This window comes from Dasypus novemcinctus, chromosome 23 (assembly GCF_030445035.2).
Source record: "Dasypus novemcinctus isolate mDasNov1 chromosome 23, mDasNov1.1.hap2, whole genome shotgun sequence".
Taxonomy (NCBI): Eukaryota; Metazoa; Chordata; class Mammalia; order Cingulata; family Dasypodidae; genus Dasypus; species Dasypus novemcinctus.
The window spans coordinates 47,948,106-47,970,600 of record NC_080695.1 but is presented as its reverse complement, the minus strand read 5'-3'; positions in this window follow the sequence as shown (position 1 = coordinate 47,970,600).

The following is a 22,495-nucleotide window of genomic DNA, read 5'->3' as shown; positions in this document are numbered from 1 at the left end:
AGGGAGCATGGACATTCCAACACCTTAATTTAGCCGTTCAGCCTCCAGAACTATAAGACAATGTATCTCTTTTGTTTTCAGCCATCTAATTTGTAGTACTTTGTTATGTAACCTTGGAAACTTAGGCTGTCAAGTATCATCACTGAGGATAGATTTATTAACTAATTTTTTCCTCACAATTGTCCAGCAAGGCAATCAATATTATTATTAGAATGTAACAGGTAAGTAAGCTGGTGTTCAAAAATATTAGGTATTGTGTCCAAAGCAATACTGGAAGAGAAAGAGTTAGAATTTAAACCCAACTCTGACTTACAAAGCAGTCAGAATTTCTTGTCTAGCATCCAAACATGATAGACAAGAGCTAGGAATCTTAGGATGTTAAAAATATTCTAATCCTCCTCAGATAAAATAAGTTTGTATTAAAGTTGTTCAATCTAGTTTGGAGGAGAATAAATAAAAGGAAGTAGAAATGTGGAATGTTTCAAGGAGAGGCAAAAGAAGCAAAAAGCAGAAGAAAGTATTCTTTACCAGATCAATAAAAAATTATTTTAGAATGGGCAATGGGATGCATATCACATTGTCCAGCTGCATTTATTAGTAATACATCATCATCAGATGAGGAATATCCCCGACTATGCGTGTCCTGGTACTCTAATATCATATGCAATACACAATTTTCCTTTTAGTATTGGAATTACTCTAAAATTAATTTTAAAACATTTCTGTAAATATTTGAAAATGTCAATTATTGATATTTGTTTAACAGCCTTCAATGAGCAAATACTTTTCCTGTAAAGATTAGCAAATATATTTGCAAAAAAAGAGAAACACTGGAAGCAGGAAAAAGAAAGAAAAAGTCAAGTGAGTAATAGCAGTGAAATAGCAGCCTCCACACTGCCCTTAGGGGTTGGTGGCCCAGGGTAGCTTACACACCAGTTTCTGACTTGTTGCCTCACCCATTGCCCAACACCCATTGCCAAATTAAGAAGAGTTTCCTTTATAGCATGCCCCAGAAATAAGGCAAAAAAGGTTTGACTCTAGTAAAAAGGCTGTACTAGACACTGTTTTTCTTGTGACTACTCTAGGGATGCCAGCCCATGACGTCTAAAGAGTTCCATAAATACCCAGTCTCCTCTATCCCAGTCAGGTGGAGTGTGAAAGCTGACACAAAAATAATCTGAAACAAACTTTTGAAGTACTGGCATTGCTCTGTAGACCCAAAAGTATCAAATAGGATGTAAAACTAGGACAAGACTGGGCCATTTAGAAATATGTTATTCTCCATTTGGGTGGAAAATCAAATAGGAGAGAAATGGCTTGAATACCCTAATTTTAAAGGTGGATTTGCAGGTTTAAGATGTATTTATCATGAAGGATTTTGGAATTCATGGATAACATAAAAAAGAAAGAAATGGAAGACAGCAAGCAGATCAAAAGGTAAAAAATATTGAAGATGCCAGTATCTTAGAAGTATAAGAAATAGTGGAAATAGTTATTTACTGATTGAGAATTAACCTTGAAGTGGAAATGGAATTACAATTATGACAATTACAGTACTATGAACAGAATTAGCATTTTAAGCAGGGTAAAATATCCATCCATATATCAAACCACCTAATACATATTAGGAAATAGAACAAAGCTCAGCTCTGATCTGCTTTAAGATAGATTTATTCAGCTATTTAATTTTCAGCTATTTTTTTTCGATTTGACAGCATAATGTCAAAATGAAGGGATTAAAATAAGAATAACCTCAGTATCCTTTTATTATCTCACTGAATATTTTTTAATGTTATTCCAGCAGAGAAACCAATCTGAATGCCTACCTTTGGGTGGAATTTACACAACACATTTTCATCCAATTCTACTTACATATTGAAAATTAAGTGCCCCTAAAGAGTTACCTGCACAAGGGTTTTCCCATCTGTGCTTGGACCAAAATTGAATAGCTATGTGACAATGATTCAAAGTTAAACCTTCATAATAATTGATAGAACATATGACTAATAATCGCTCTATTACACATCTTCTTCATGTAAAAATACAAGCCAGAATATTTAATAGTTACAGAATTCACTGAAAACTGTTTCTACAGAATCTTCTGTAAAAGCCCTGCCTTTCTTGATTGTCAAAAACCATGGTGATTTTGGACAGCATGATATGCAATTTTAGTGCACTGATTATTAAATTATAAATGTAAAGCACAGAATACTTAGCTTTCTATTTATTGTACTCTTTCAAGAAAACAGACAGAAATTCTGAGTTAAATGAGCGCATGCAAAGCAACACAGAACAGCAGCCCCAGTTTGTGTAAAGGAAAGAAAACTACCTCATGTTATCAGAGAATTTGATTTAACTACTAAAAGCAATTAACAATTAAAACTTGCCTATCCTGTGTCAAGCATTTGTATTTACTTAATCCTCCAAAGAGTTCTATGAGATTGATATTTTATTATAGCTATTTATAAGATTAAAATAACAGGGTTTAAAAAATATTTTTGTAATGTGAGTAGCCAGTAATTGATAGAGCTAAGATTCTAATCATCTAACACAGAGCCCCAAAACATGAGCGACCATCACATACACTGCCCATGCATCAAATATTTTCTGCCAGAACTGCCTTTCATCATTGCAAGACACAGGCTGCCATTCTTTCACTGACACAGTGTGTAGGATAGTTGTCACTGCAGTGAAGAGAGGAGAGGAAACTGGTTTTCCCTTGATACCAAAGCAACCAATCATTTTTGCCCATTCATATTAAACAACTGGCTGATTCTTAGAAATGGAAAAGAGGTATGATTAATCAAATCTGACTAAACTGATAACTGTTAACTAATGAATTAGATAATCTATTGGACAGTCTGATGTATATCCAGGCAAATGGAAAGATTTGAAGCACTGTGGTATATATGTTATTAGAATAAAAGTTTAAGAACAAAACAAAACAGAACTATACAACACAGAGAAGCATATCATAAATGTTGGACTATAGTTAATAGTACATTTACACAAATGTTCTTTTTTGCTTAAATGAATTGTAGCAAATGTACCGCACTAACGCAAGGTGCTAATAATAGGGTGGTATATGGGAACTCTGTAGTGAATGCATAATTTTTCTGTAAACCCACAACATCTCTAATTGAAAAGAATGCTCTGTTAAAATCCTCTATGAATGAAAGGCTCGAGAATAGGCAATAATGTCTCCTATTCTAGATTAATGGCGTTATTCAGAGTAGTTGGAGGAGCAAGAGTCATTCATGCTTATCAATTCAAAAATCATTAATGTGATGGGCAATAAAAAATTAATACTGCCAGTGAAGGAAACAGGGCTGTACATTCAGATACTACAGAAAGTATTTTAAGAAATGAGGTAGCTAATTTTTTTATATAAAACTTATTTTTTTAAATGCTCTATACAAGAAAAATAGGAACATTTTGTTCATTCTCTCTTACTAAATAATATACTAGCTCCACTTACAAGCTGCTAAAATCTTATGATTTTCACATTTCTTTTCACCAAGCCAATTTCTCCACCATACATAATATTTATGTGTCTCTTATGAAAATCTTTGTGCATTTCTTATCTTTCTAACATTAAAAGCACACTTCTTTAAGTGCAGAGAATACTGATTCTAGCCTCCAAAACATCAAAAAGTGTTTGGTGAAAATGCAGAATACTTTATTTCATTCAGCCATAGGAACTGAATCAGAAAATCTAGGGCCCGGGAAGAGGAGTCTACATTTCAACAACTCTACCTCCTCCAAACATTCCTGTACACAGTATTATTTATCACTGAACTAAGCTTGTTCTATTTCCCTTGTTACAAAATGTGCCAATAAATCTCAATAAATCTAACATTCTCCTTAGATCCTAAGTAAGTAATATTCCCAGAATTTCTGTACTGATATTTATGGTGATACTGCAAGGAAACATTTTATTTTTACATTTTTTAAATTTATTCACTAGAGTAGTTGTGACCTTACGAAACAATCATTTATAATATGCAGAAGTCCTGTATGTCACCAACACCTTACATTGCTGTGGAACATTTGTTACAGATTATAAAAGAACATCATCAGACTATTATCACTAACTATGGTCCATAATGGTTATTCACACAAATATAAGAATGTTCTCCTGTGAACTAGAGCAAACGTATGTCACTAACACAAGGCAATAAGAATATAGTGATACATGGGAAAACTACAACTAATATAATTAATATAACTTATGGACTATAATTAACAGCAATATTGTACTATTCTTGAATCAATGTGGAAGAAGATACTATATCAAGTATCAAGGGCCAGCAATAGGGGCATGGAACTATTGTTTTGGACTGAGGAAAACATTTAAAGATTTCCTGGGTGGATGACTCTACAACTGTGTGATGACAGTGAGAGTCACTGAGTGCACACTTTGGACCGAATGTATAAGGCATGGGACTATATAACACAGTGAACCACGTGCTGGAAGATGGACTGTGGTTAACAGTACAAATCTGAGAGTGTTCTCTTATTAACTATAATAAATGTACAATACTGACACATGTGTTAATAATAGCGGGCATGTGGAAAAATATACCCAGCATTTTACTTTTAATTATATCCCGAGAGAAAGCAAAGAGAGAGGAGTGGTAGATCACTCTTCCCCTACAATTCCCAAAGCAGGAAATCTAGGGTGGACAAAAGGAGATGAATTGTAGTAAGTGTGCAAGTTTATATACCTGTCAAGAAAAGTTAGTTCACCATACATTATTAATGTAAACTACTTATTCCATTTATGTCTTTTCACAACATTAACAAAAAAATATCTTTTTACTTTCATCTTCCATATGATTGCCAAGATCATCCTGACAGCAGAAATTTTGCAGGTAGACATTTATTGTGATCTCAGCAGGAATAATTGCCTACCCGCTCTACCCTCCTCCTTGTCTCACTACGAAACCAGGGACCTTTTCTCAGCTGTATTTACAAAAAATCTTTCAGCGCTATCCTCAGGTTGGGGAACTGAAAGGGAGCGATATGGGAGATTAAAGAAGAGGGGCAATAATAATGAAAAGAGACAGTGGACACCTTTGCTATGTTTCCCACTTGTGTTTTAATAAGAAGATTTTGGAGCTCTTGATTGAAAAATACAGATTCCTGAACTTCAACTCAAATGTACTTTCTTAAAATTTCTAGGAAAGAGATTTGAGGTTTGTTTATTATTTGGAAGATTCTGTGAAGCACCTCCTACTAAAACCAAGGAAATGAGAGCACCTATGTTAATGGTAGTGTTACGGGTATAATGACAGAATGAAATAAGAGAATCTAGTTTGGAATAAGCTGATGAAAGGGGAAGAAGAAAGTGATTATTTAATTTTATACCTATTGAATCTGAGGTGACCCAGGTAAAAATATTTCATGTGCACATGAAAACATGATTTGTTTGACAAGACATGGAATGCTATTTTTTTTATCTTTCTTTTTAAAGACACATAAATCACACAAAATGTTACAATAAAAAATATAAAAGGTTCCCATATACTCCACTCCCCAGTGCATCCCCCACTCCTCCCACATCGACAACCTCTTTCATTTGAGTGGTACGTTCTTTGCTTTTGATGAGTACATTTTGGAGCATTGCTACACAGCATGGAGGGATGCTGTTTTAAGAATCATATATGAAGAGAATTAATAAAGCTATTAGGTGATGATGTAGAGTAAAAGAAGACTAGAAATGAATCTGAAACAGAAAGTGTGTTCAATTATAAAAAGTGATGGAGGTTTGAAAACTAAGCAGTAAAATCTTTTCTGCATCTTCAAAATATAAAAAAATTAGTTAAACCCTTATAAAGTCAATCTAATGGGACTAGTGATTTTCCAAATATCCACTCTGTCAAGAGATCAACCACCATTGTACCTTACCCTTCACTAATTTTGTAACTTCATGTTTTGAAGTGTATTTATATATTATCAATTCATAGCAGAGAAATCTAGTCTATTACTTAAATTTTATCTGTAGGAAATTGTTCTAAAGCATAAATTCATCTATTATAAAAAGCTAAGGACGGTCATGCAGTTTTGTATGCATTTAAGTTTATTTTGTCTTTTCTGCTGGATGCTTTTTAAACCACAATACTATGTAATATTGAATATTTTAAGACATTTTGTTTCATGATATTTCATAATTTTTTGGTGCTGTTGTATTTTGGCCTTACTTCAAATAAATATTTTGCTTAGTTTCAAAGATCTTGATCATGAATTCAGACAATTTGGTTCAAATGATTTTATTTCCCTTAATTATTCTCTTGCATATTAGTTTATGAATGAAGAGATTAAGGATTTATACCAATCAAATCATCGTTCTCAGAAATTTTACGATGGTAAATTTGGGGTGAGAGAAAATAAAGGAAATATTTATACCTTTCAAGAATAAAACATTTCAAATGAGTTTTGAAGGGAAAGTGAGAAATATTTGAAATAATAAAAAAGCTAACATTTTTACTGTTTAACATATGGCAAGCCATGTGCTTAACTTCTTGCCTGAGTTATTTCAGTCAATCCTCACCAAAATCCTATGACGTTATTTGAGCTCTTTAAAATTCTTGTATTACTTTTCTTTCTTTATTAAATTTTTAATGTTCCCCTTTGCCCTCAGGGCTCCATCATCTGTCTGTTCATTGTCTGCTTATCTCCTTTAGGAGGCACTGGAAATTGAACCCAGGACCTGTCATGTGGGACACGGGTGCCCAATTGCTTGAGCCACATGCCCTACAGCAGTTTGAAAGTTGAAGAAATGAAGGATCATAGAGATTCATCCATTTTTGTATGGTCACAGCTCCAAAATGATGGAACTGCAATTTGCAGTAGATTTTTCATTCTTTGCTATTTTCTACTATGAGAATATGTAAAACAATGTAGAAAGCCTCTGTAGATCTGCTGTTGAAAAGCTCTTGGGTTCCATGTGTCTCTGATGCAAACCTTAACAACTGACTCTAAAGAAAAGGACTAACCAAGTCCTTATCTTCAGACTTCAATCCTAAGAAAATTCCACACAGCTTTTGAGAATAACTGAGACTATGTTGGTTTAGTAGATTCAGGGCCCTCTGTTTTATTAAGTTCAGAGAAGAATCATCGTTTCCATGTTTAGAATGTTTATTATTTGAAAAATCAAATAAAACTAAACTAAAAAGCCTGGGAGGAAAAGAGAACTCCTGTAATCTTTTCTGCATGTGAAGAGGGTCTTCTTTCCTTATCGCAATGCCTTCTGGGTGAATCTTCAAGGACTCACTAGACATGAATTCCCACAGCTGTTTACTCTCCCTGAGGATGGTCCTCCATGTTCCTCCTCTCTCTCTGGTGTTGCACAGCATTTCAACATGCACACACCTTTCCATACCCTCGCCAGCAGCTCATGCCTGATTATTCCTCTTTTTTTTTTATTTTTTTAAATTCATTTTAAAAATATATATATTACATTTAAAAAATATGAGGTCCCATTCAACCCGACCGCCCCCACCCCCCACTCCCCCCACAGCAACACTCTCTCCCATCATCATGACACATCCATTGCACCTGGTAAGTACATCTCTGGGCATCGCTGCACCGCATAGTCAATGGTCCACATCATAGCACACACTTTCCCATGTTCCATCCAGTGGGCCCTGGGGGGATCTACAATGTCCCATGGTTGTCCGTGAAGCACCACCCAGGACAACTCCAATTCCCGAAAACGCCTCCACATCTCATCTCTTCCTCCCATTCTCCGCACTCAGCAGCCACCATGGCCACCCTTCCCACACCAATGCCACATTTTCTCTGTGGACATTGGATTGGTTGGGTCAATTGCACATCTATGTCAGTGGGGGCTTAGATTTCACATGGATACTGGATGCAATCCTCCTGCTTTCAGTTGTAGGCACTCTAGGCTCCATGGTGTGGTGGTTGACCTTCTTCAACTCCATGTCAGCTGAGCGGGGTAAGTCCAATAAATCAGAGTGTAGGAGCTGAAGTCTGTTGAGGCTCAGGGCCTGGCTATCATATTGTCAGTCCAGCGATTCAAATCCCCTAGATATATCTTAAACCCCAGCACCAAGTACAATTCCAGTAAAGTAGCATGAAAGGCTTGTGAAAAGAGATCCCATCTGAGTCCAGTTCCATCACGCAGAAACACCAGCTCCAAAGAAGCACCATCTGACATGGCAGGGAACCCCATCTGTCATGACCATAGAACCCGTGGGTCTCTTTATCCCTCAAAAGAACCAATACCTGGGGTTGTATCTACTTTATCTGTCTCTTAGACTCTGCTCAGTTGTGCATAAGGGCAATCCTTCTGACAACCTCCAGACTCTTTTTTAGAGACTCGTAGCCATATAAACTCATTTCTCCTTTCCATTTCCCCCTTACATTAGGTCAAACAGCATTTTAAAGTCACATTATTATATGTAGACAGGGATATTCTGCCGATCCGCATTGAACCTTTAATTCAAGGTCATTAGAAAGTTGCATCTTCAGCTGGTATTTGGTAGTGAGCCCTCGGTGCCAGGGAGGCTCATCCCTGGGTTTCATGTCCCACGCTGGGGGGAATGCACTGCATCTACATGCTGAGTTTGGCTTTGAGACTGGCCACATTTGAGTAACATGAAGGCTGACAGGAGGAAACTCCCAGGCACAATGCTGCTCTAAGCTTTGTTCTTATTGCAGGCATATAGGCTCACAAGCATCGTCATTAGTATCAGGAGCCCACTGTTGGGCCCTCATTCCTTCCTGGTTCTTACTGTTGCACCTGGGGGACTGCCGCTGCTCCCCTAGGGACCACGACAGAGCCCCCCCGGCCAGGAACCCAGTACCCCCCCAGCTGTTGTTTTTAATTGTTTCCACTACATAGAAAACCCTGAGAGATCTACAACAAAGCTTCTAGAACTAATAAATGAGTTTAGTAAAGTCGCAGGTTATAAGATCGATGCACAAAAATCAGTAGCATTTCTGTACACCAATAATGAGCAAGATCAGGAGGAAATCAAGAAACAAATACCATTCACAATAGTAAATTAAAAAATCAAGTACTTAGGAATAAATTTAACTAAAGAGGTAAAAAACTTATACACTGAGAACTATACAAGACTGTTCAAGGAAATTAAAGAAGACCTAAATAAATGGAAGAATATTCCTTGTTCATGGATAGGAAGACTGAATATCATTAAGATGTCTATCTTACCAAAACTGATTTACACATTCAATGCAATCCCAATAAAAATCAACACAGCCTTCTTTAAGGAACTCGAAAAACTAACTATGAAATTTATTTGGAAAGGAAAGAGGCCCTGAATAGCCAAAGACATATTGAAAAAGAAAAACGAAATTGGAGGACTCACACTACCTGACTTCAAAACATACTACAAAGCTACAGTAGTGAAAACAGCATGGTATTGGCATAAGGAGAGGCACACAGACCAATGGAATCGAATTGAAAGTTCTGATATAGAACCTCATATATATAGCCATATAATATTCTATAAAGCTACCAAACCCTCTCAACTGGGAGAGAATGGCCTATTCGACAAATGGTGCCTGGAGAACTGGATAGCCATATAATTATTCCTCTTGACTCCGCTCTGCTGAGCAATCTGTCCTGGCAGTCCCATGCAATAGTCATATTACTACTGCCATTCTAGGCAGACATCCTTAAAGCCAAACCTGTGAAATCTTAATAGAAAAATAAAATCATCTTCTGGAGCAGTGATTCAGTCACACTTATATTCAGTCCTCATTCAACTAACATCTATTTAATGCATCGGTTCACTATTACTATACATCAGTATATTTGTGAGCACTCATATTGGTACATCTATTAGAGTGTGCTCTCGTGAGAAAATCTCATGTGGGGAAAACCTTGATTAATAGATTTTATCAGTCATTATAGTGAATTAATTCATTATGATGCAATAGAAACCATTTTCTCATAAGGAAGGGAATGAGAGGGAATCCTAATTTCACAAAGACCATGCATCTCTGAACACTGGTCAAAATGGAGTTTAGTGTGCATGGCAATTAAAAGTATTAACTAAGGTGGATAACCTGAGAGTTCATAAAATATTTCTGAAGGAATAATGTTTTCAAATTGTGTGTCATATTCAACATAAAATATGTTAGAATTTTAAAAGTCTGAAAAATTTCCAAAAGAAACAATACCCATTATTGAACTCTGGTGATAGATTTGAAAAGGAGGTATTATAAATACAGAGATAGATAAATGAATTAGAGAGGTTGCATTTTACACCTCACCTGCCCAGTTTATCATAATTCAGCTCATTTAATTTGCCTTGAAAAGAGCTGCACAGCTAACATGATTTTTCAAATAACTTTTAGTTTTAAAAGTGATTCCCTAGAGCTTCAATTTGTAAGCCACTTTCAATTAAAGGCACAGTTGTGTTAACAGAAGTAGGCATAATTATTATTCAGCTTAATTCTGTTCAAGATAGAAGAAATGAGAAGGTGAACTTTAAGAATGGGAACTGTGTTCACTTACCCTAGCCAATAGGCAGTGAGATCTTCCTAGGGCAGTCTAGGGTGTTGGGGAAGCTGCCTGGAATTCCTGGACTCAGGATCACGGCCCCAGCTGGGCAACGTTCCTCCACATGTGGCTGTTAAATGAACAACAGCGTCAGTCCCGCGAGGGCATCCTTGTCTCCCAAAAACATGTAATTCAAACAACTCTACCACGCTAAGTGAAAGCAAGTCTTCAGAACTGAATTTTGCTTCTAATTACAGCATGTAATACAAATGTTTTACTTTAGTTGCTTAAGGGACTTTTGCTCCCTCTTAACCATGAATCTGCTTAAGTTTAAAGACAATTTCTCAAAATGTACCTGTTCCTCGTACATGGAGGCTCTCAGTAAAAATTAAATTAATGTTTATATTTTGGTCACATATCTTTACTAGAAAGTATTTGTTAATGATATGCTACATACTATGCAGAGATAAATAGATCAACTCTCACAACAGCTCTAAAAGTTGATATTACTATTAATTAATTTTTTTAGTAGCTACCACGATGGAACCTGGGACCTCGTGCATACAAAGCAGGTGCTTAACCACTGAGCCCACTTCATTTTTATAAGGTTTAGACCTTACCACTGCTATCAAAAAGCAATAAAACAGAAAAAAATTTTATGAACCATGGTGTTTTATTTAATAGTATCAACAGATATATTTATTTGATCATTTCAAATATTAAAATTTGGACATTTAAAATATGCTGACATATAATTAGGATTAAGTATAATATCTCACAATAGATGTTTAAAATCCTGGCACTCTAATGTGGAAAAGCAAAGAAAACAAAACAAAGCCATAAAAAGACAAGTTCCCTAATTTGAACAGAAATACAGTTTAATGACTTCACCCACTATGGACCATAAAATGTAAAAGCTATGAAATAGACAAAAATAATAAGCCTCATCATGTCTCTGGAATTTATTGTAGGCATTAATCCAAAACCATTACACAAATTTCAAAATATAGTTTGTTTAAAACTTATAAATGAAAATTACTCTGAAACTTATGATAAACTTGCAATTTTTATCAAATGTTTAGAAAGGAAAAACAGGATTTTGTAGGTAAAATGAGTTGAAGTACATTTAGACAACTTTCTTCTACTTGGCATTGTCTTCATATTGATTGAGATGGTGAATTTTACCATTAGAAACTTAAAAAATATGCTATTCTAACTAAAATCTCCAAGTTGCAATGAATGAAGTAACCAAAGAGAGAGGAAAGCAATCCAAGTGGAGAGATCAACTGAGTTGGACATATAGGTAGATAATCATACACACTATAGAAAATTGGGAAGACTATCCTCTATCTTTATTAAGAAGAAATCTTGCTCACACAGTTTAGTGAAAACAATTAAACAACAAATCTTTTGGAAAAACTCATATTTTGTAAAAATTCATCTTTCTTTATGTGCATTTAAGTATAATACAACCTAAGACAGAATTATTTTCAACTGTCTCTGTAAATCCAGACACAGGTGGAGTAAGAAATCACAGCTTCACTTAGGGAGATCCATGTAAGTTTGATTATACAGAAAATAAATGACAAAATGCCATGGTCTCATAGACATAATATAAATGTGTTACTCTGGATACAGAGTTTTGTACCTCATTGTTTATTTAATGAGTTTATAAACTTTTTCATAACTACAAATGTTATTGATTGAGAAAAGTCCATTAATAAAAATAACATCCAAGAAAATCAAAGGAAACAGTTTTTTTCCCCTCATTTAATACCTAAGAAGTCTAGAGTGTATATGGAGCTAAAAATGTTTTCTTTTATCTATAAACTGTTGAACAGTTTCAGCCCACATAATAAACACTATTATGAATAAATGTTATTTCTATTCCTTAATTTCATTAAAGACTTAGTTTTATTATTTTTATTATTATTATAGTTTATTGTTATTACATTGCTTGGGCTCTTGAAATCATAGGAGATTGTGTGTCCAGTGTTAACACAGATGATAAGATAACTTGGGGGGAGTTGAATATTTTATCCCCCTTTTGGTGTTTCATAAAGTATGTTAGTGTACTAAAAACACAGAGAAATCCAGCAGGGATTCACCTTCTTCAACTTTATTTAACTCTGAAATTCAAATATTTAATTGATCACAGAGCAAATTCAGTCTTTGTACCACCCATTAGTAATATAGGGAGCTGGTGTTCTACAGAACATTTGAGAAGCACTGATCTTTTCCAATATTCACATTTATAGATAACAATGTCACGTCTCAGAGAGGTTTAACTAATTTATCCAAGTTCCTATAACCAGAAAATGACATAATGTGGTTATAAGACCCAGATCTTATAAATGTCAGTTTCTTACTCATCCCACTAGCACACAATCTAATCCTATGTGTCGTAGCAAGAGTAAAATTGTCCTGGACCATTAACTTACTTATCTGGCTTGACAGGACTACAAATCCATTGAGACAAAAACTGTTCATCTTTGCTCATTAATACACATCCTGCAGCTAGCTTGCTGTCCAGAAGAAGCCAAGATGTACTTGATTTGTTAATAAAAAATAGATGAAAGGATGATGAACTTTGACAAAAAATGATGTCAGTCATTACTTTAAGGATATTTTACCTGCTAAATAATGTTTTTTTTTCATATTTTCCTTTAATAAAGAACTAATGCTATGAAAGGAGTTGCTTTTGATGAAATGTATCTATTTATGAAATAACAATTAACAGGTTAAGAGTATACAAGACTCGTTATTCAAATTATTCCTCTCTTGCACTGAAAAATGAAACATCTGGCTTTACATAGGGTCCTGAGTTGTGTGTATATGGTTGATTTGAATTTTACGATTATTTTTGTGAATGGGAATTATTTTTTTTCTTCATTTTTTTAATGTTACATTCAAAAAATATGAGGTCCCCATATAACCCCCACCACCCCCACCCCACTCCTCCCCCCATAACAACAACCTCCTCAATCATCATGAGACATTCATTGCATTTGGAGATACATCTCTGAGCACCGCTGCACCTCATGGTCAATGGTCCACATTATAGCCCACACTCTCCCACAGTCCTTATTAAGGATACAGTTGTGCCTTTTTTTCCCATGGAGCTATTTACTATCAATGCAAACAACTTTTATGCACATGCAAAGTTATTAGACATACATGTGGCTCAAGAAATTTAGACAATTACATTTAATTAGAATTTAAATATCAAACATTGCAATTGAACTTAGTCTCAATTACACAGAAATGAATTCATTGTATTTTATAGCATTTCTGAGTAAAGACCCATTTTATTTTAAATGAGATAACAATGACAATAATATTTTAAAGGCTTCTTAGGTTGCTTAATTTGTATATCAGCTATATTAAGATGAATAATGACATTAAATGTAGACATTTAATATAAGTGAATATTTGTACATATATGATGCATTACAAATAGTTTATATTCACATGGTTTCTGGATTTTTAATTTATACAGCAAGTACCAGATATTCAGATTTAATTAAAATCCTTAAAACCCACAGGCCAAATCAACAGGGAAACGGACTATTTCAAGCAGTTTTATTGAAATATTTAGTAAAAAATAACCATAATTTTCATAAATGTGTCTTGTTTCAAGGTTTTATACTTGGAGTCAACATACTACATACTGTGAGAAAAATCGTTCCATCCCTAACTGTTTACATATAGTTTATAGATGTTACAATACTTATTATCCAGTTCCCTATATAAACATTTCTTGACTTGTCCTATAATGATTTATTTTATGCTCAAGATATAATCCTAAATTTTTAGATATAGCTATTTGATCATTACAATCAGATCTTTTTGATATTTATTGTTCCAGAAATTTGAGGAAACATGCTGAACTAATATATATATTCACAACATTTAAAATATAATGTCAGAAATCTATGCAAAGTAATCATATTCACATTGAAACAAAATGTGAAATAAAGTGACATAGAGGATTTTGATATTACTTAACATTTGCAAGTTATTAACTCTTAACCACATTTCATAACAAAGGTAATATATAATGCAATGATATACAATTATTCTTTGCTAATAAAATTAAGAAATTGATGGTGCAATAATGAAATAAAGGAATATTTTTTTAAAATTTCTGTTGCATGAAAAATGTGGATTAATTTACTTAAGTCATTCTATTGCCTGATTCATACTTTGCCCCCACCCCAAGATGGCTGTCATCTGTTTGCTTGCTGTTTTTGCTTGTTGTTTATGTGCTGTTATTGTTGCTCATTACTTTAGCTCATCTGCTAATTTTTTTGTTTAACTTTTGTTTTTTTGTGTGTTTTTGCTCATTGTCTGCCTGTGGTCTGTTTGCTTTTTCTTTAGGAGGTACTGGGAACTGAACTCAGGATCTTCATGTGGGAGGTGGGCACTCAACGACTTGAAGCACATCTGCTGCCAGTTCTTTGCTTTTGCTCATTGTCTCCTTGTTGTTTTTGCTCACTGTCTGCTGGTTATCTTTTCTTGTTGTCTTTTCTCATTGCCTACTCTTGTTTTTGCTCATTGTCTGCTCACGTTTTTGGTAAATGTCTGCACCCCATATGTGCGATTCACGTGAATCTACCAAGATCTCTGTTCTCATGCCCTATGGAATGTCTTAACTTCTGAAATCCCTGGTATCACCCCTCATTTTTCTCTCTTTGTGGAGTGCTCTCTTCATTCTCTGAACTGCCATCAGAGATTCTCTCCTGTCCGTAAGTCCCAATGAAGCGTATGCCTGACTAAATGCCAGGTGTGTTCTCGAGTCTAGTGGCTGCACAACTTGTGCCCTTTTGGAGTTGGGTTCTAACAATAGCCTTAGTAAATGCTTTCTTTTTAATGACTACATGCATCATGTGCACCTATAGAAAATACAAGGCAGTTGATAAATACGTAAAATTCAAAAATTATTCACACATTAAAGAGGTTAATTATAAATGTGTTTAAAATTCAATGTGAAAAGCAAGATATGACCACAGCTGCATCCCTGATCTCTTTAAGCATTTTCTCCAGATTTCATATATCAGTTAATAATTAAATATCAAGAAAACAAATGAGCCAACAAAATTTGTTGAATTCAATGAGGAGATTAAAGAAAGAAGAAAGAGGCAAACTTGGGGGATCCTAACATTGCCTATGATCCCAAAGGGCTAACAGTTTAATGGGGTTCAAAGGACATAAGGAACAAAAAGTAGAAGAGAAAGACATGAACATGAATTGATATATTCAGGACTTAGAGAAGGGAACATCTTGAGCAGTTCTAGAAGTATAATAAGGATAATTAGGAAAATACAGGAGGCAAGGAGAATGCAGTAAGCATTTATTTGAAAGTGAAAACTTATAAGGCATTTGAGGGACTACATCAGTCTGAATTAAAAGAAAAGAGACAGAGATATATCTTTTGGGATTATGAAGAGTCCTGAGTACCAAGAAAACAACGTTGCATAATGGCACAGCACTGAAGGATTTTTAAGACGGTTATTAATCACATGATCAAAGTGACATTCTGGAACAATGAAGAGTGCGACACTGTGATTTAAAAAAAGGCAGAGACAGAACCGTCAGTTAGAGAGTTATCACTTTAGTTCAAGAGAATGGAAACATTGTGGAGAACAGACTATTTTAAAATGAAAAATAAACAAGTGCCATAAAAAAAGAAGTGCCATAAAAAGCTTTATTGCAAATTTCACTTACTTTAGGAAGTATTTCAAGATTTCATGATAAACTGTGATGAGTTCTCTAGGAAAGGAAGTTTTGACCTTATTTTCATTTATTACGCAGAACATAAAGACCAGGCAACATTGGTGAAGGGACACTGGGACAATCCAAAAGTTTGGGGAGTGGCCCTGTCCTCATGTCCACTTCTAATATCTCTCGACTCTTATAACTATCCCTCCAACCTGCCTCAATTCTATTTATATGACCAAAATCCACTCCCCTGTGTCTAGTTCCTTGATCACAAAATCTAATAGGATTCAGTTTATCATAAATGGTTAATTGGTGGTTGGCTAAATCACATATCCATTAGTCATTCTTTATTCCATTTCTAGCATTTTTATTCCCTAATTACTTGCCATCAAAATTTTGCAAGACCTGTGATAGAATAGAGAATTCTTTCAAGTTTTAGAATCCAAGAGATGATAGTGTAGCATCACGAAATTTATGGTCTGTCATTTTAAAAAATATCCTAAAACCAAAGAACTGACTTTAAAAATAGAGTAATAATAATTTTCAAGTGACTGCAACTTGTTAGTAAAATAATGTATTTTGAATTATGAGCCCCTATTGAATTACATTCTCTGGAGGACAACCCCTTTCATGATTCAATTATCTGGTCATAGAGTATTTATATGAATACAGAAAGGGTAAAAGCAGAGAATTGAGAATTGAATTTGTCTTAATAATTTAAATAAGTATAGATAATGTAAGTTTAATGTCTATTAAATAATTTCCCTGTAGTTTTCCCAAATGTGGACTCATAAACTCACTGTCTGAACAATTTTAGTTTTCTGCAGAATCAAATACTTATAATACACGTTCAATTATAGACTAGATTCAAGTAAACAATGTAGCACTTAATGAAAGCAAACTAAAAAATATATAGCTTTCAAAATCATAAAGAGAGCTGCATTACAAAAAAAAATAAGGGAAGCGGACTTTGGCCCAGTGGTTAGGGCGTCCGTCTACCACATGGGAGGTCCGCGGTTCAAACCCCGGGCCTCCTTGACCCGTGTGGAACTGGCCATGTGCAGTGCTGATGCACGCAAGGAGTGCCGTTCCACGCAAGGGTGTCCCCCGTGTGGGGGAGCCCCATGCTCAAGGAGTGCGCCCCTGAGGAGAGCCGCCCAGCGTGAAAAGAAAGAGCAGCCTGCCCAGGAAAGGCACCGCCCACACTTCCCGTGCCGCTGACGACAACAGAAGCAGACAAAGAAACAAGACGCAGCAAATAGACACCAAGAACAGACAACCAGGGGAGGGGGGGGAAATTAAATAAATAAATAAATCTTTTTAAAAAAAAAAAAAATAAATAAATATCTTGCATTTGCAGAACTATGTAGATTCATATAATAAGCTAGAAACCCCAAATATTTCAGTTTCCTTCACAATTTATGTGCAAACTCATGCTGTAACAGTCAACGGGAAAAGAAGCACGCTTTTACGAGTTGGAAGTTTCAATATTTGCAGCAGACATTCAGGGAAGAAAACTGACAATAAACCTTCCACAGTTGGGAACAAATAAGAAAACAAGGCATTAAAAAGATGTAGCTAAGAGGCATGACATGAAAAGATGGTGGTGAGAGATGTTCCAGGGTTTCCTCCCAAACACAAACTCTTGAAACAACCAGCAAAAACTGACAGAGCCATTTTATTTGAGTTTCCAAAAACAAAGCGCTGCAGTAACTGGGTAAGTTCCAAATCTAGAAAAAGGTGATTTAAAAACTGCAGGAAAACTGTTGCTGGTTCTTTCCTCACCTGCTTCCCAGCACAATGTGAAGCCAGCCCACAATCTCAGTGTGGGTCTCTATTCCAGGTCCTGGAAAGAGCCCCTTTCTGTATACTGCTGTCAACCGGAAGGACTGAACCAGGACACTGTCTCAAGCTCACTGTCCCAGAACCTGACCTGTATGCAGGAACAACCCACCAGCAGCTAAATCAGTGTAAGAAACAATCAAATTCTAAAAGTCTGAGACAAAGGATTATCAGCTTTCAGAGATACAGTAAACTGTGTATTCTTTCTGTATTCTTTCTGTAATTTTCCTATAAGTTTGAAATTATTTCAAAATAAAACATTTTATGTTAAAAATTAAAGATATGTAGTAGAGTGATCAGGAGTAGAAAAAAAGACTATTTCATAGGGAAAAGAGGGGTCATCAGATCCCTGTAAAGAGGGAAAACACTAAGACCAAGAACAAATGCCCAGGACAAGACATACTTAGAAAAGACCAGACACGGCCCTGTTCAGACTGTTCTTCAGGTTCATTGTGAAAAGGAGTAAGCTCCAAAGGAGCTCAGTACCCAACACAGAGTCAACCTGAAGGAACTGCGAAAAGTATTTTTAGTTTGTATGTTCTTTGTTTTTGTTAGCTCCTGGTACTCAAGGAAACCCCTATCTGGTCATATAACTAGGTGGATAAAAGCTTAAGGATAGACATTTCTAGGGCTACATCACTGATTTAATATATTAAAATATTAAAAATAATAGACAATAAAAAACATTGGAAGGAGAAAAAAAGAATAGTGGGGATGGAGAGAATAGGAGACAGTAGAGATCCAACCTACTCTTCTTCCATAAAGGTTACATTTTTCAATATGAGAATATATAATAGCATATTTTGAATCAAATTCCATTCTCAGTCTAGTTCTCCAATTTTCATGGCCAGTGGGCTTGAGAGTTCATTTTATCCTCACTTAAATAAAATCTTATTTTTATTGTCATACTTTTATGAAAAACATCTTAAAAAATAAAATAAAATGTACATTGTGTAACAAAAGATTAAAAGGCATATGAAGAAACCAGAAATGACGGCCCAACCAAAAGATTAAGGTAAAACAACAAAGCGGCTCAATAAAGACCAGACTTTTTGGCCACACCATTCAAAGACATTAAACTAAATGGTCAAAAATATGCTCAAAGACCTAAAGAGAAACACTGAGAATGAAGTGAATCATATCAGGAAAATGATATATGAACAAAATGAGAATTTTGATAAAGAAAAAGAAATTCTAAAAAAGAGCCAAACAGAAATACTGGAACTGAAAATTACCACAACTGAAATTTTTAAAAATTACCTAGAGGGGATCAACAGAACATTGGAACTGGCAGAAGAGAGAATAAGTAAACTTGAAGATAGGATAAGTGAAAGGATTCAGTCTAAGATTAAGAAGAAAACAGAATAAATAAAAGTGAATAGAGCCTATGGGACTTGTGGGGCACACAGAGCATATCGAAATATGTGTTATTGGAGTCCCAGAGAAAGAAGGATAGAAGGGGACAGAAGGAATATTTGAAGAAATAATGGCAGAAAACTTCCCAAATTTAAGAAAAGACATGAATATCAATATTAGAAAGTTCAGCAAAATCCAAACAGAATAAATGCAGAGAGATACATAAACAGAAACATAATCAAACTGTCAAAAGCCAAAGACAATGCGAATATCATGAAAGCTGCAAGAGAGAAACAATATGTCAGGTACAAGGGGCCTTCAATAAGATTCAGTGCCACTATCTCATCAGGAACTATAGGGGCAATAAAGCAGGAGGGCAACATAGATAAAGGACTGAAAGAAAATAATTGACAAGTGTTGTATATGTGGTGAAACGCTCTTTTAAAATGAGGGAGAGATTAAGACAACCCCAGATAAACAAAGCTGAGGGAGTCTGTCACCATTAGATCTCTTCTACAAGCCAATGCTAAGGCAGGTTTTTTAAATGGAAAGACTAGATATTAGATTTTATAAAGAGAGAAAAAAAAAGATTACTGGTAAAGGCAACTACATGGGTAATTATAATTGCCATTATTCTTGCATTTTTGGTTTATAAGTTACTTTTTACTCCTTACAAGATCTACAATGCAAAAAAATTTAAAAAGCAATGATATATCTGTGGTTTTGAACACACAATGTCTAATGATGTACAAGAAACAACATAAAGGTAGGGGGACAGAGGAGTATAGTAACAGTTTCTGTGTTATTGACATTTGCCATCAAATCAAATGAATATATTATAAATATAGGTTGTTAAATTTAATCCCTATGGTAAACACAAATAAAATGTCTTAAAATACTCACAGAAAAAAAATAAGGGAATGGAAGAATTGAGGGACAGAAAAGGAATAAGACTTATGAAAACAGATAGAAAATACAGAAGAAAATCCTTCTTTATCAGTAATTATTTAAAATTAAATGGTTAAACATTCTAGAAAAAAGGCAAACATTGGCAGAATGGACAAAAAACATGACCTAACTATATGCTTTCTGCAAGGGATTCACCTTGAATTCAGAGATACCAGTAGGTTGAAAGTGAAATGATGACAAAAAATATTCCATGCAAATAGTAAGCAAAAAAGAACTGGGATGGCTATGTTAATATTAGATAAAACAGACTGAAAAAAAAAACTGTTGTATGAGACAAAGTAGGATCCTCTATATTGATAAAAGTGTTAATTCATCAGGAAGATGTAACAATGATAAATATATACGCACATATCGGTGGAAAGCCAGAATATATGAAGCAAATATAGACAGATTTGAAGGGTTAAATAGATGGTTCTACATTAATACTAGGAGACTTCAATATACCACTTTCAAAAATGGATAGACCATCTAGGCAGAAGATCAATATAGAAATAGAAGACTTGAACAATACTCTAAGCCAACTAGATGTAATTAACTGGCAAAGAAAGAGAGAGGATGCAAAGAAACAAAATCAGAAATGAAAGAGGTACATTGATTCCAACCCCACAAAAAATAAGAAGGATTATAATGTGATATGAACAGTTGTATGCCAACAAATTAGATAACTTAGATGACATGGGAAAATACCTAGAGACACAAAAACTACCTAAACTGACTCAAGAATTGCAGACCTTAACAAATCTGTAACAAGTAAAATAACTGAATCAGTAACAACAACAACAACAACAACAACAACAACAAAGCCTCCCAAGAAAGAAAAAGGAGGACAGGAAGACTTCACTAATGAAATTTACCATATATTACAAAGATAGTTAATACCAATGTGTTCAACTACTTCCAAAACACTGAAGAGGACGGAACACTTTCTAACTCATTCTCTGAGGTAACCATCATCCTACAAACAAACAAAAAAAGATAGAGATATAAGAAAAGAAAATTGCAGACCAACTACAATTGACTAAGAGGGATTTATCCAAGTAATACAAGTATTGTTCAATATATGAAAATCAATCTATATAATGAGCCACATTAATAGAATGAAAGCCAAAAAAAGAAAAAAGAAAAAGAAAAAGAAAAAAACAACACATGGTAATCTCAATTGACACATCAATACCGATTTGCAAAATCCAGTATCCATTCATTAAGAAAATTGTATTAGTTGACCAAAGGGGTGCTGATGCAACATACAAGAAATATGTTGGCTCTTATGAAGTATATTTATTTGGGGTAGAAACTTACAGCTATCAGGCCATAAAACACAAATTACTTCCCTCACCAAATTCTGTTGCCACCTGTTCGAGCAAGATGGCTGCTGACATCTGCAAGGGTTCAGCCTTCCTCTTCCTCTTAAGACTCTGTGTTCCCAGCTTCTTCCAATCTAGCTGTAGGCTGTGAAAAGTCTCGTCTCTCCCAAGCCCATTGCTCTGTGGGCTCAGGTGCTTTGCTCTAACTACTAGGTCAGCTATATTCTAACAGGCTCTCTCTCTTCCTGGGGCCTCTGCTGTGTCTATGGAGCCATCTCTCTTCCTCTGTGTTCTTCTTCTTTGTGTATTTACTTCCTGGGGCTCCAGCATCAAAACTCCATCTCTCTCTTCTGCCAAGTCATTTTCTAAACCTCCTACTGATGTGGCCCAATCAAAGCCTTAATCATAATTTAATCAACTAAAATGAAACCTCTGAACAAAATACAATCTAATATGCCTAGAGGAAGAGACCAGTTTATAAACATAATCCACTATTTTTGGAAGTCATAAAAAATGCCAAACTGCTACACTCAGAAAACTTGAATAGATGGATCTTCCTCAACATTCCTCAATATGAAAAGGAACATATTTGAAAAACCCACAGATGTCATCATGCTGACTGGTGAATTACCAAAATCTTTCCCCTTAAGATTAAGAACAAAATAAGGATATCCATTTTTATCAGTACTCTTCAGCACTGTTCTGGATTTTCTAGCCAGAGTTAAGTAGGTGAGAGAAAAAAAATACATTTAGTTTTCCAAATTGGAATGAAAGTAAAAAAAACTTTCCCTGTTGGCAGATGACA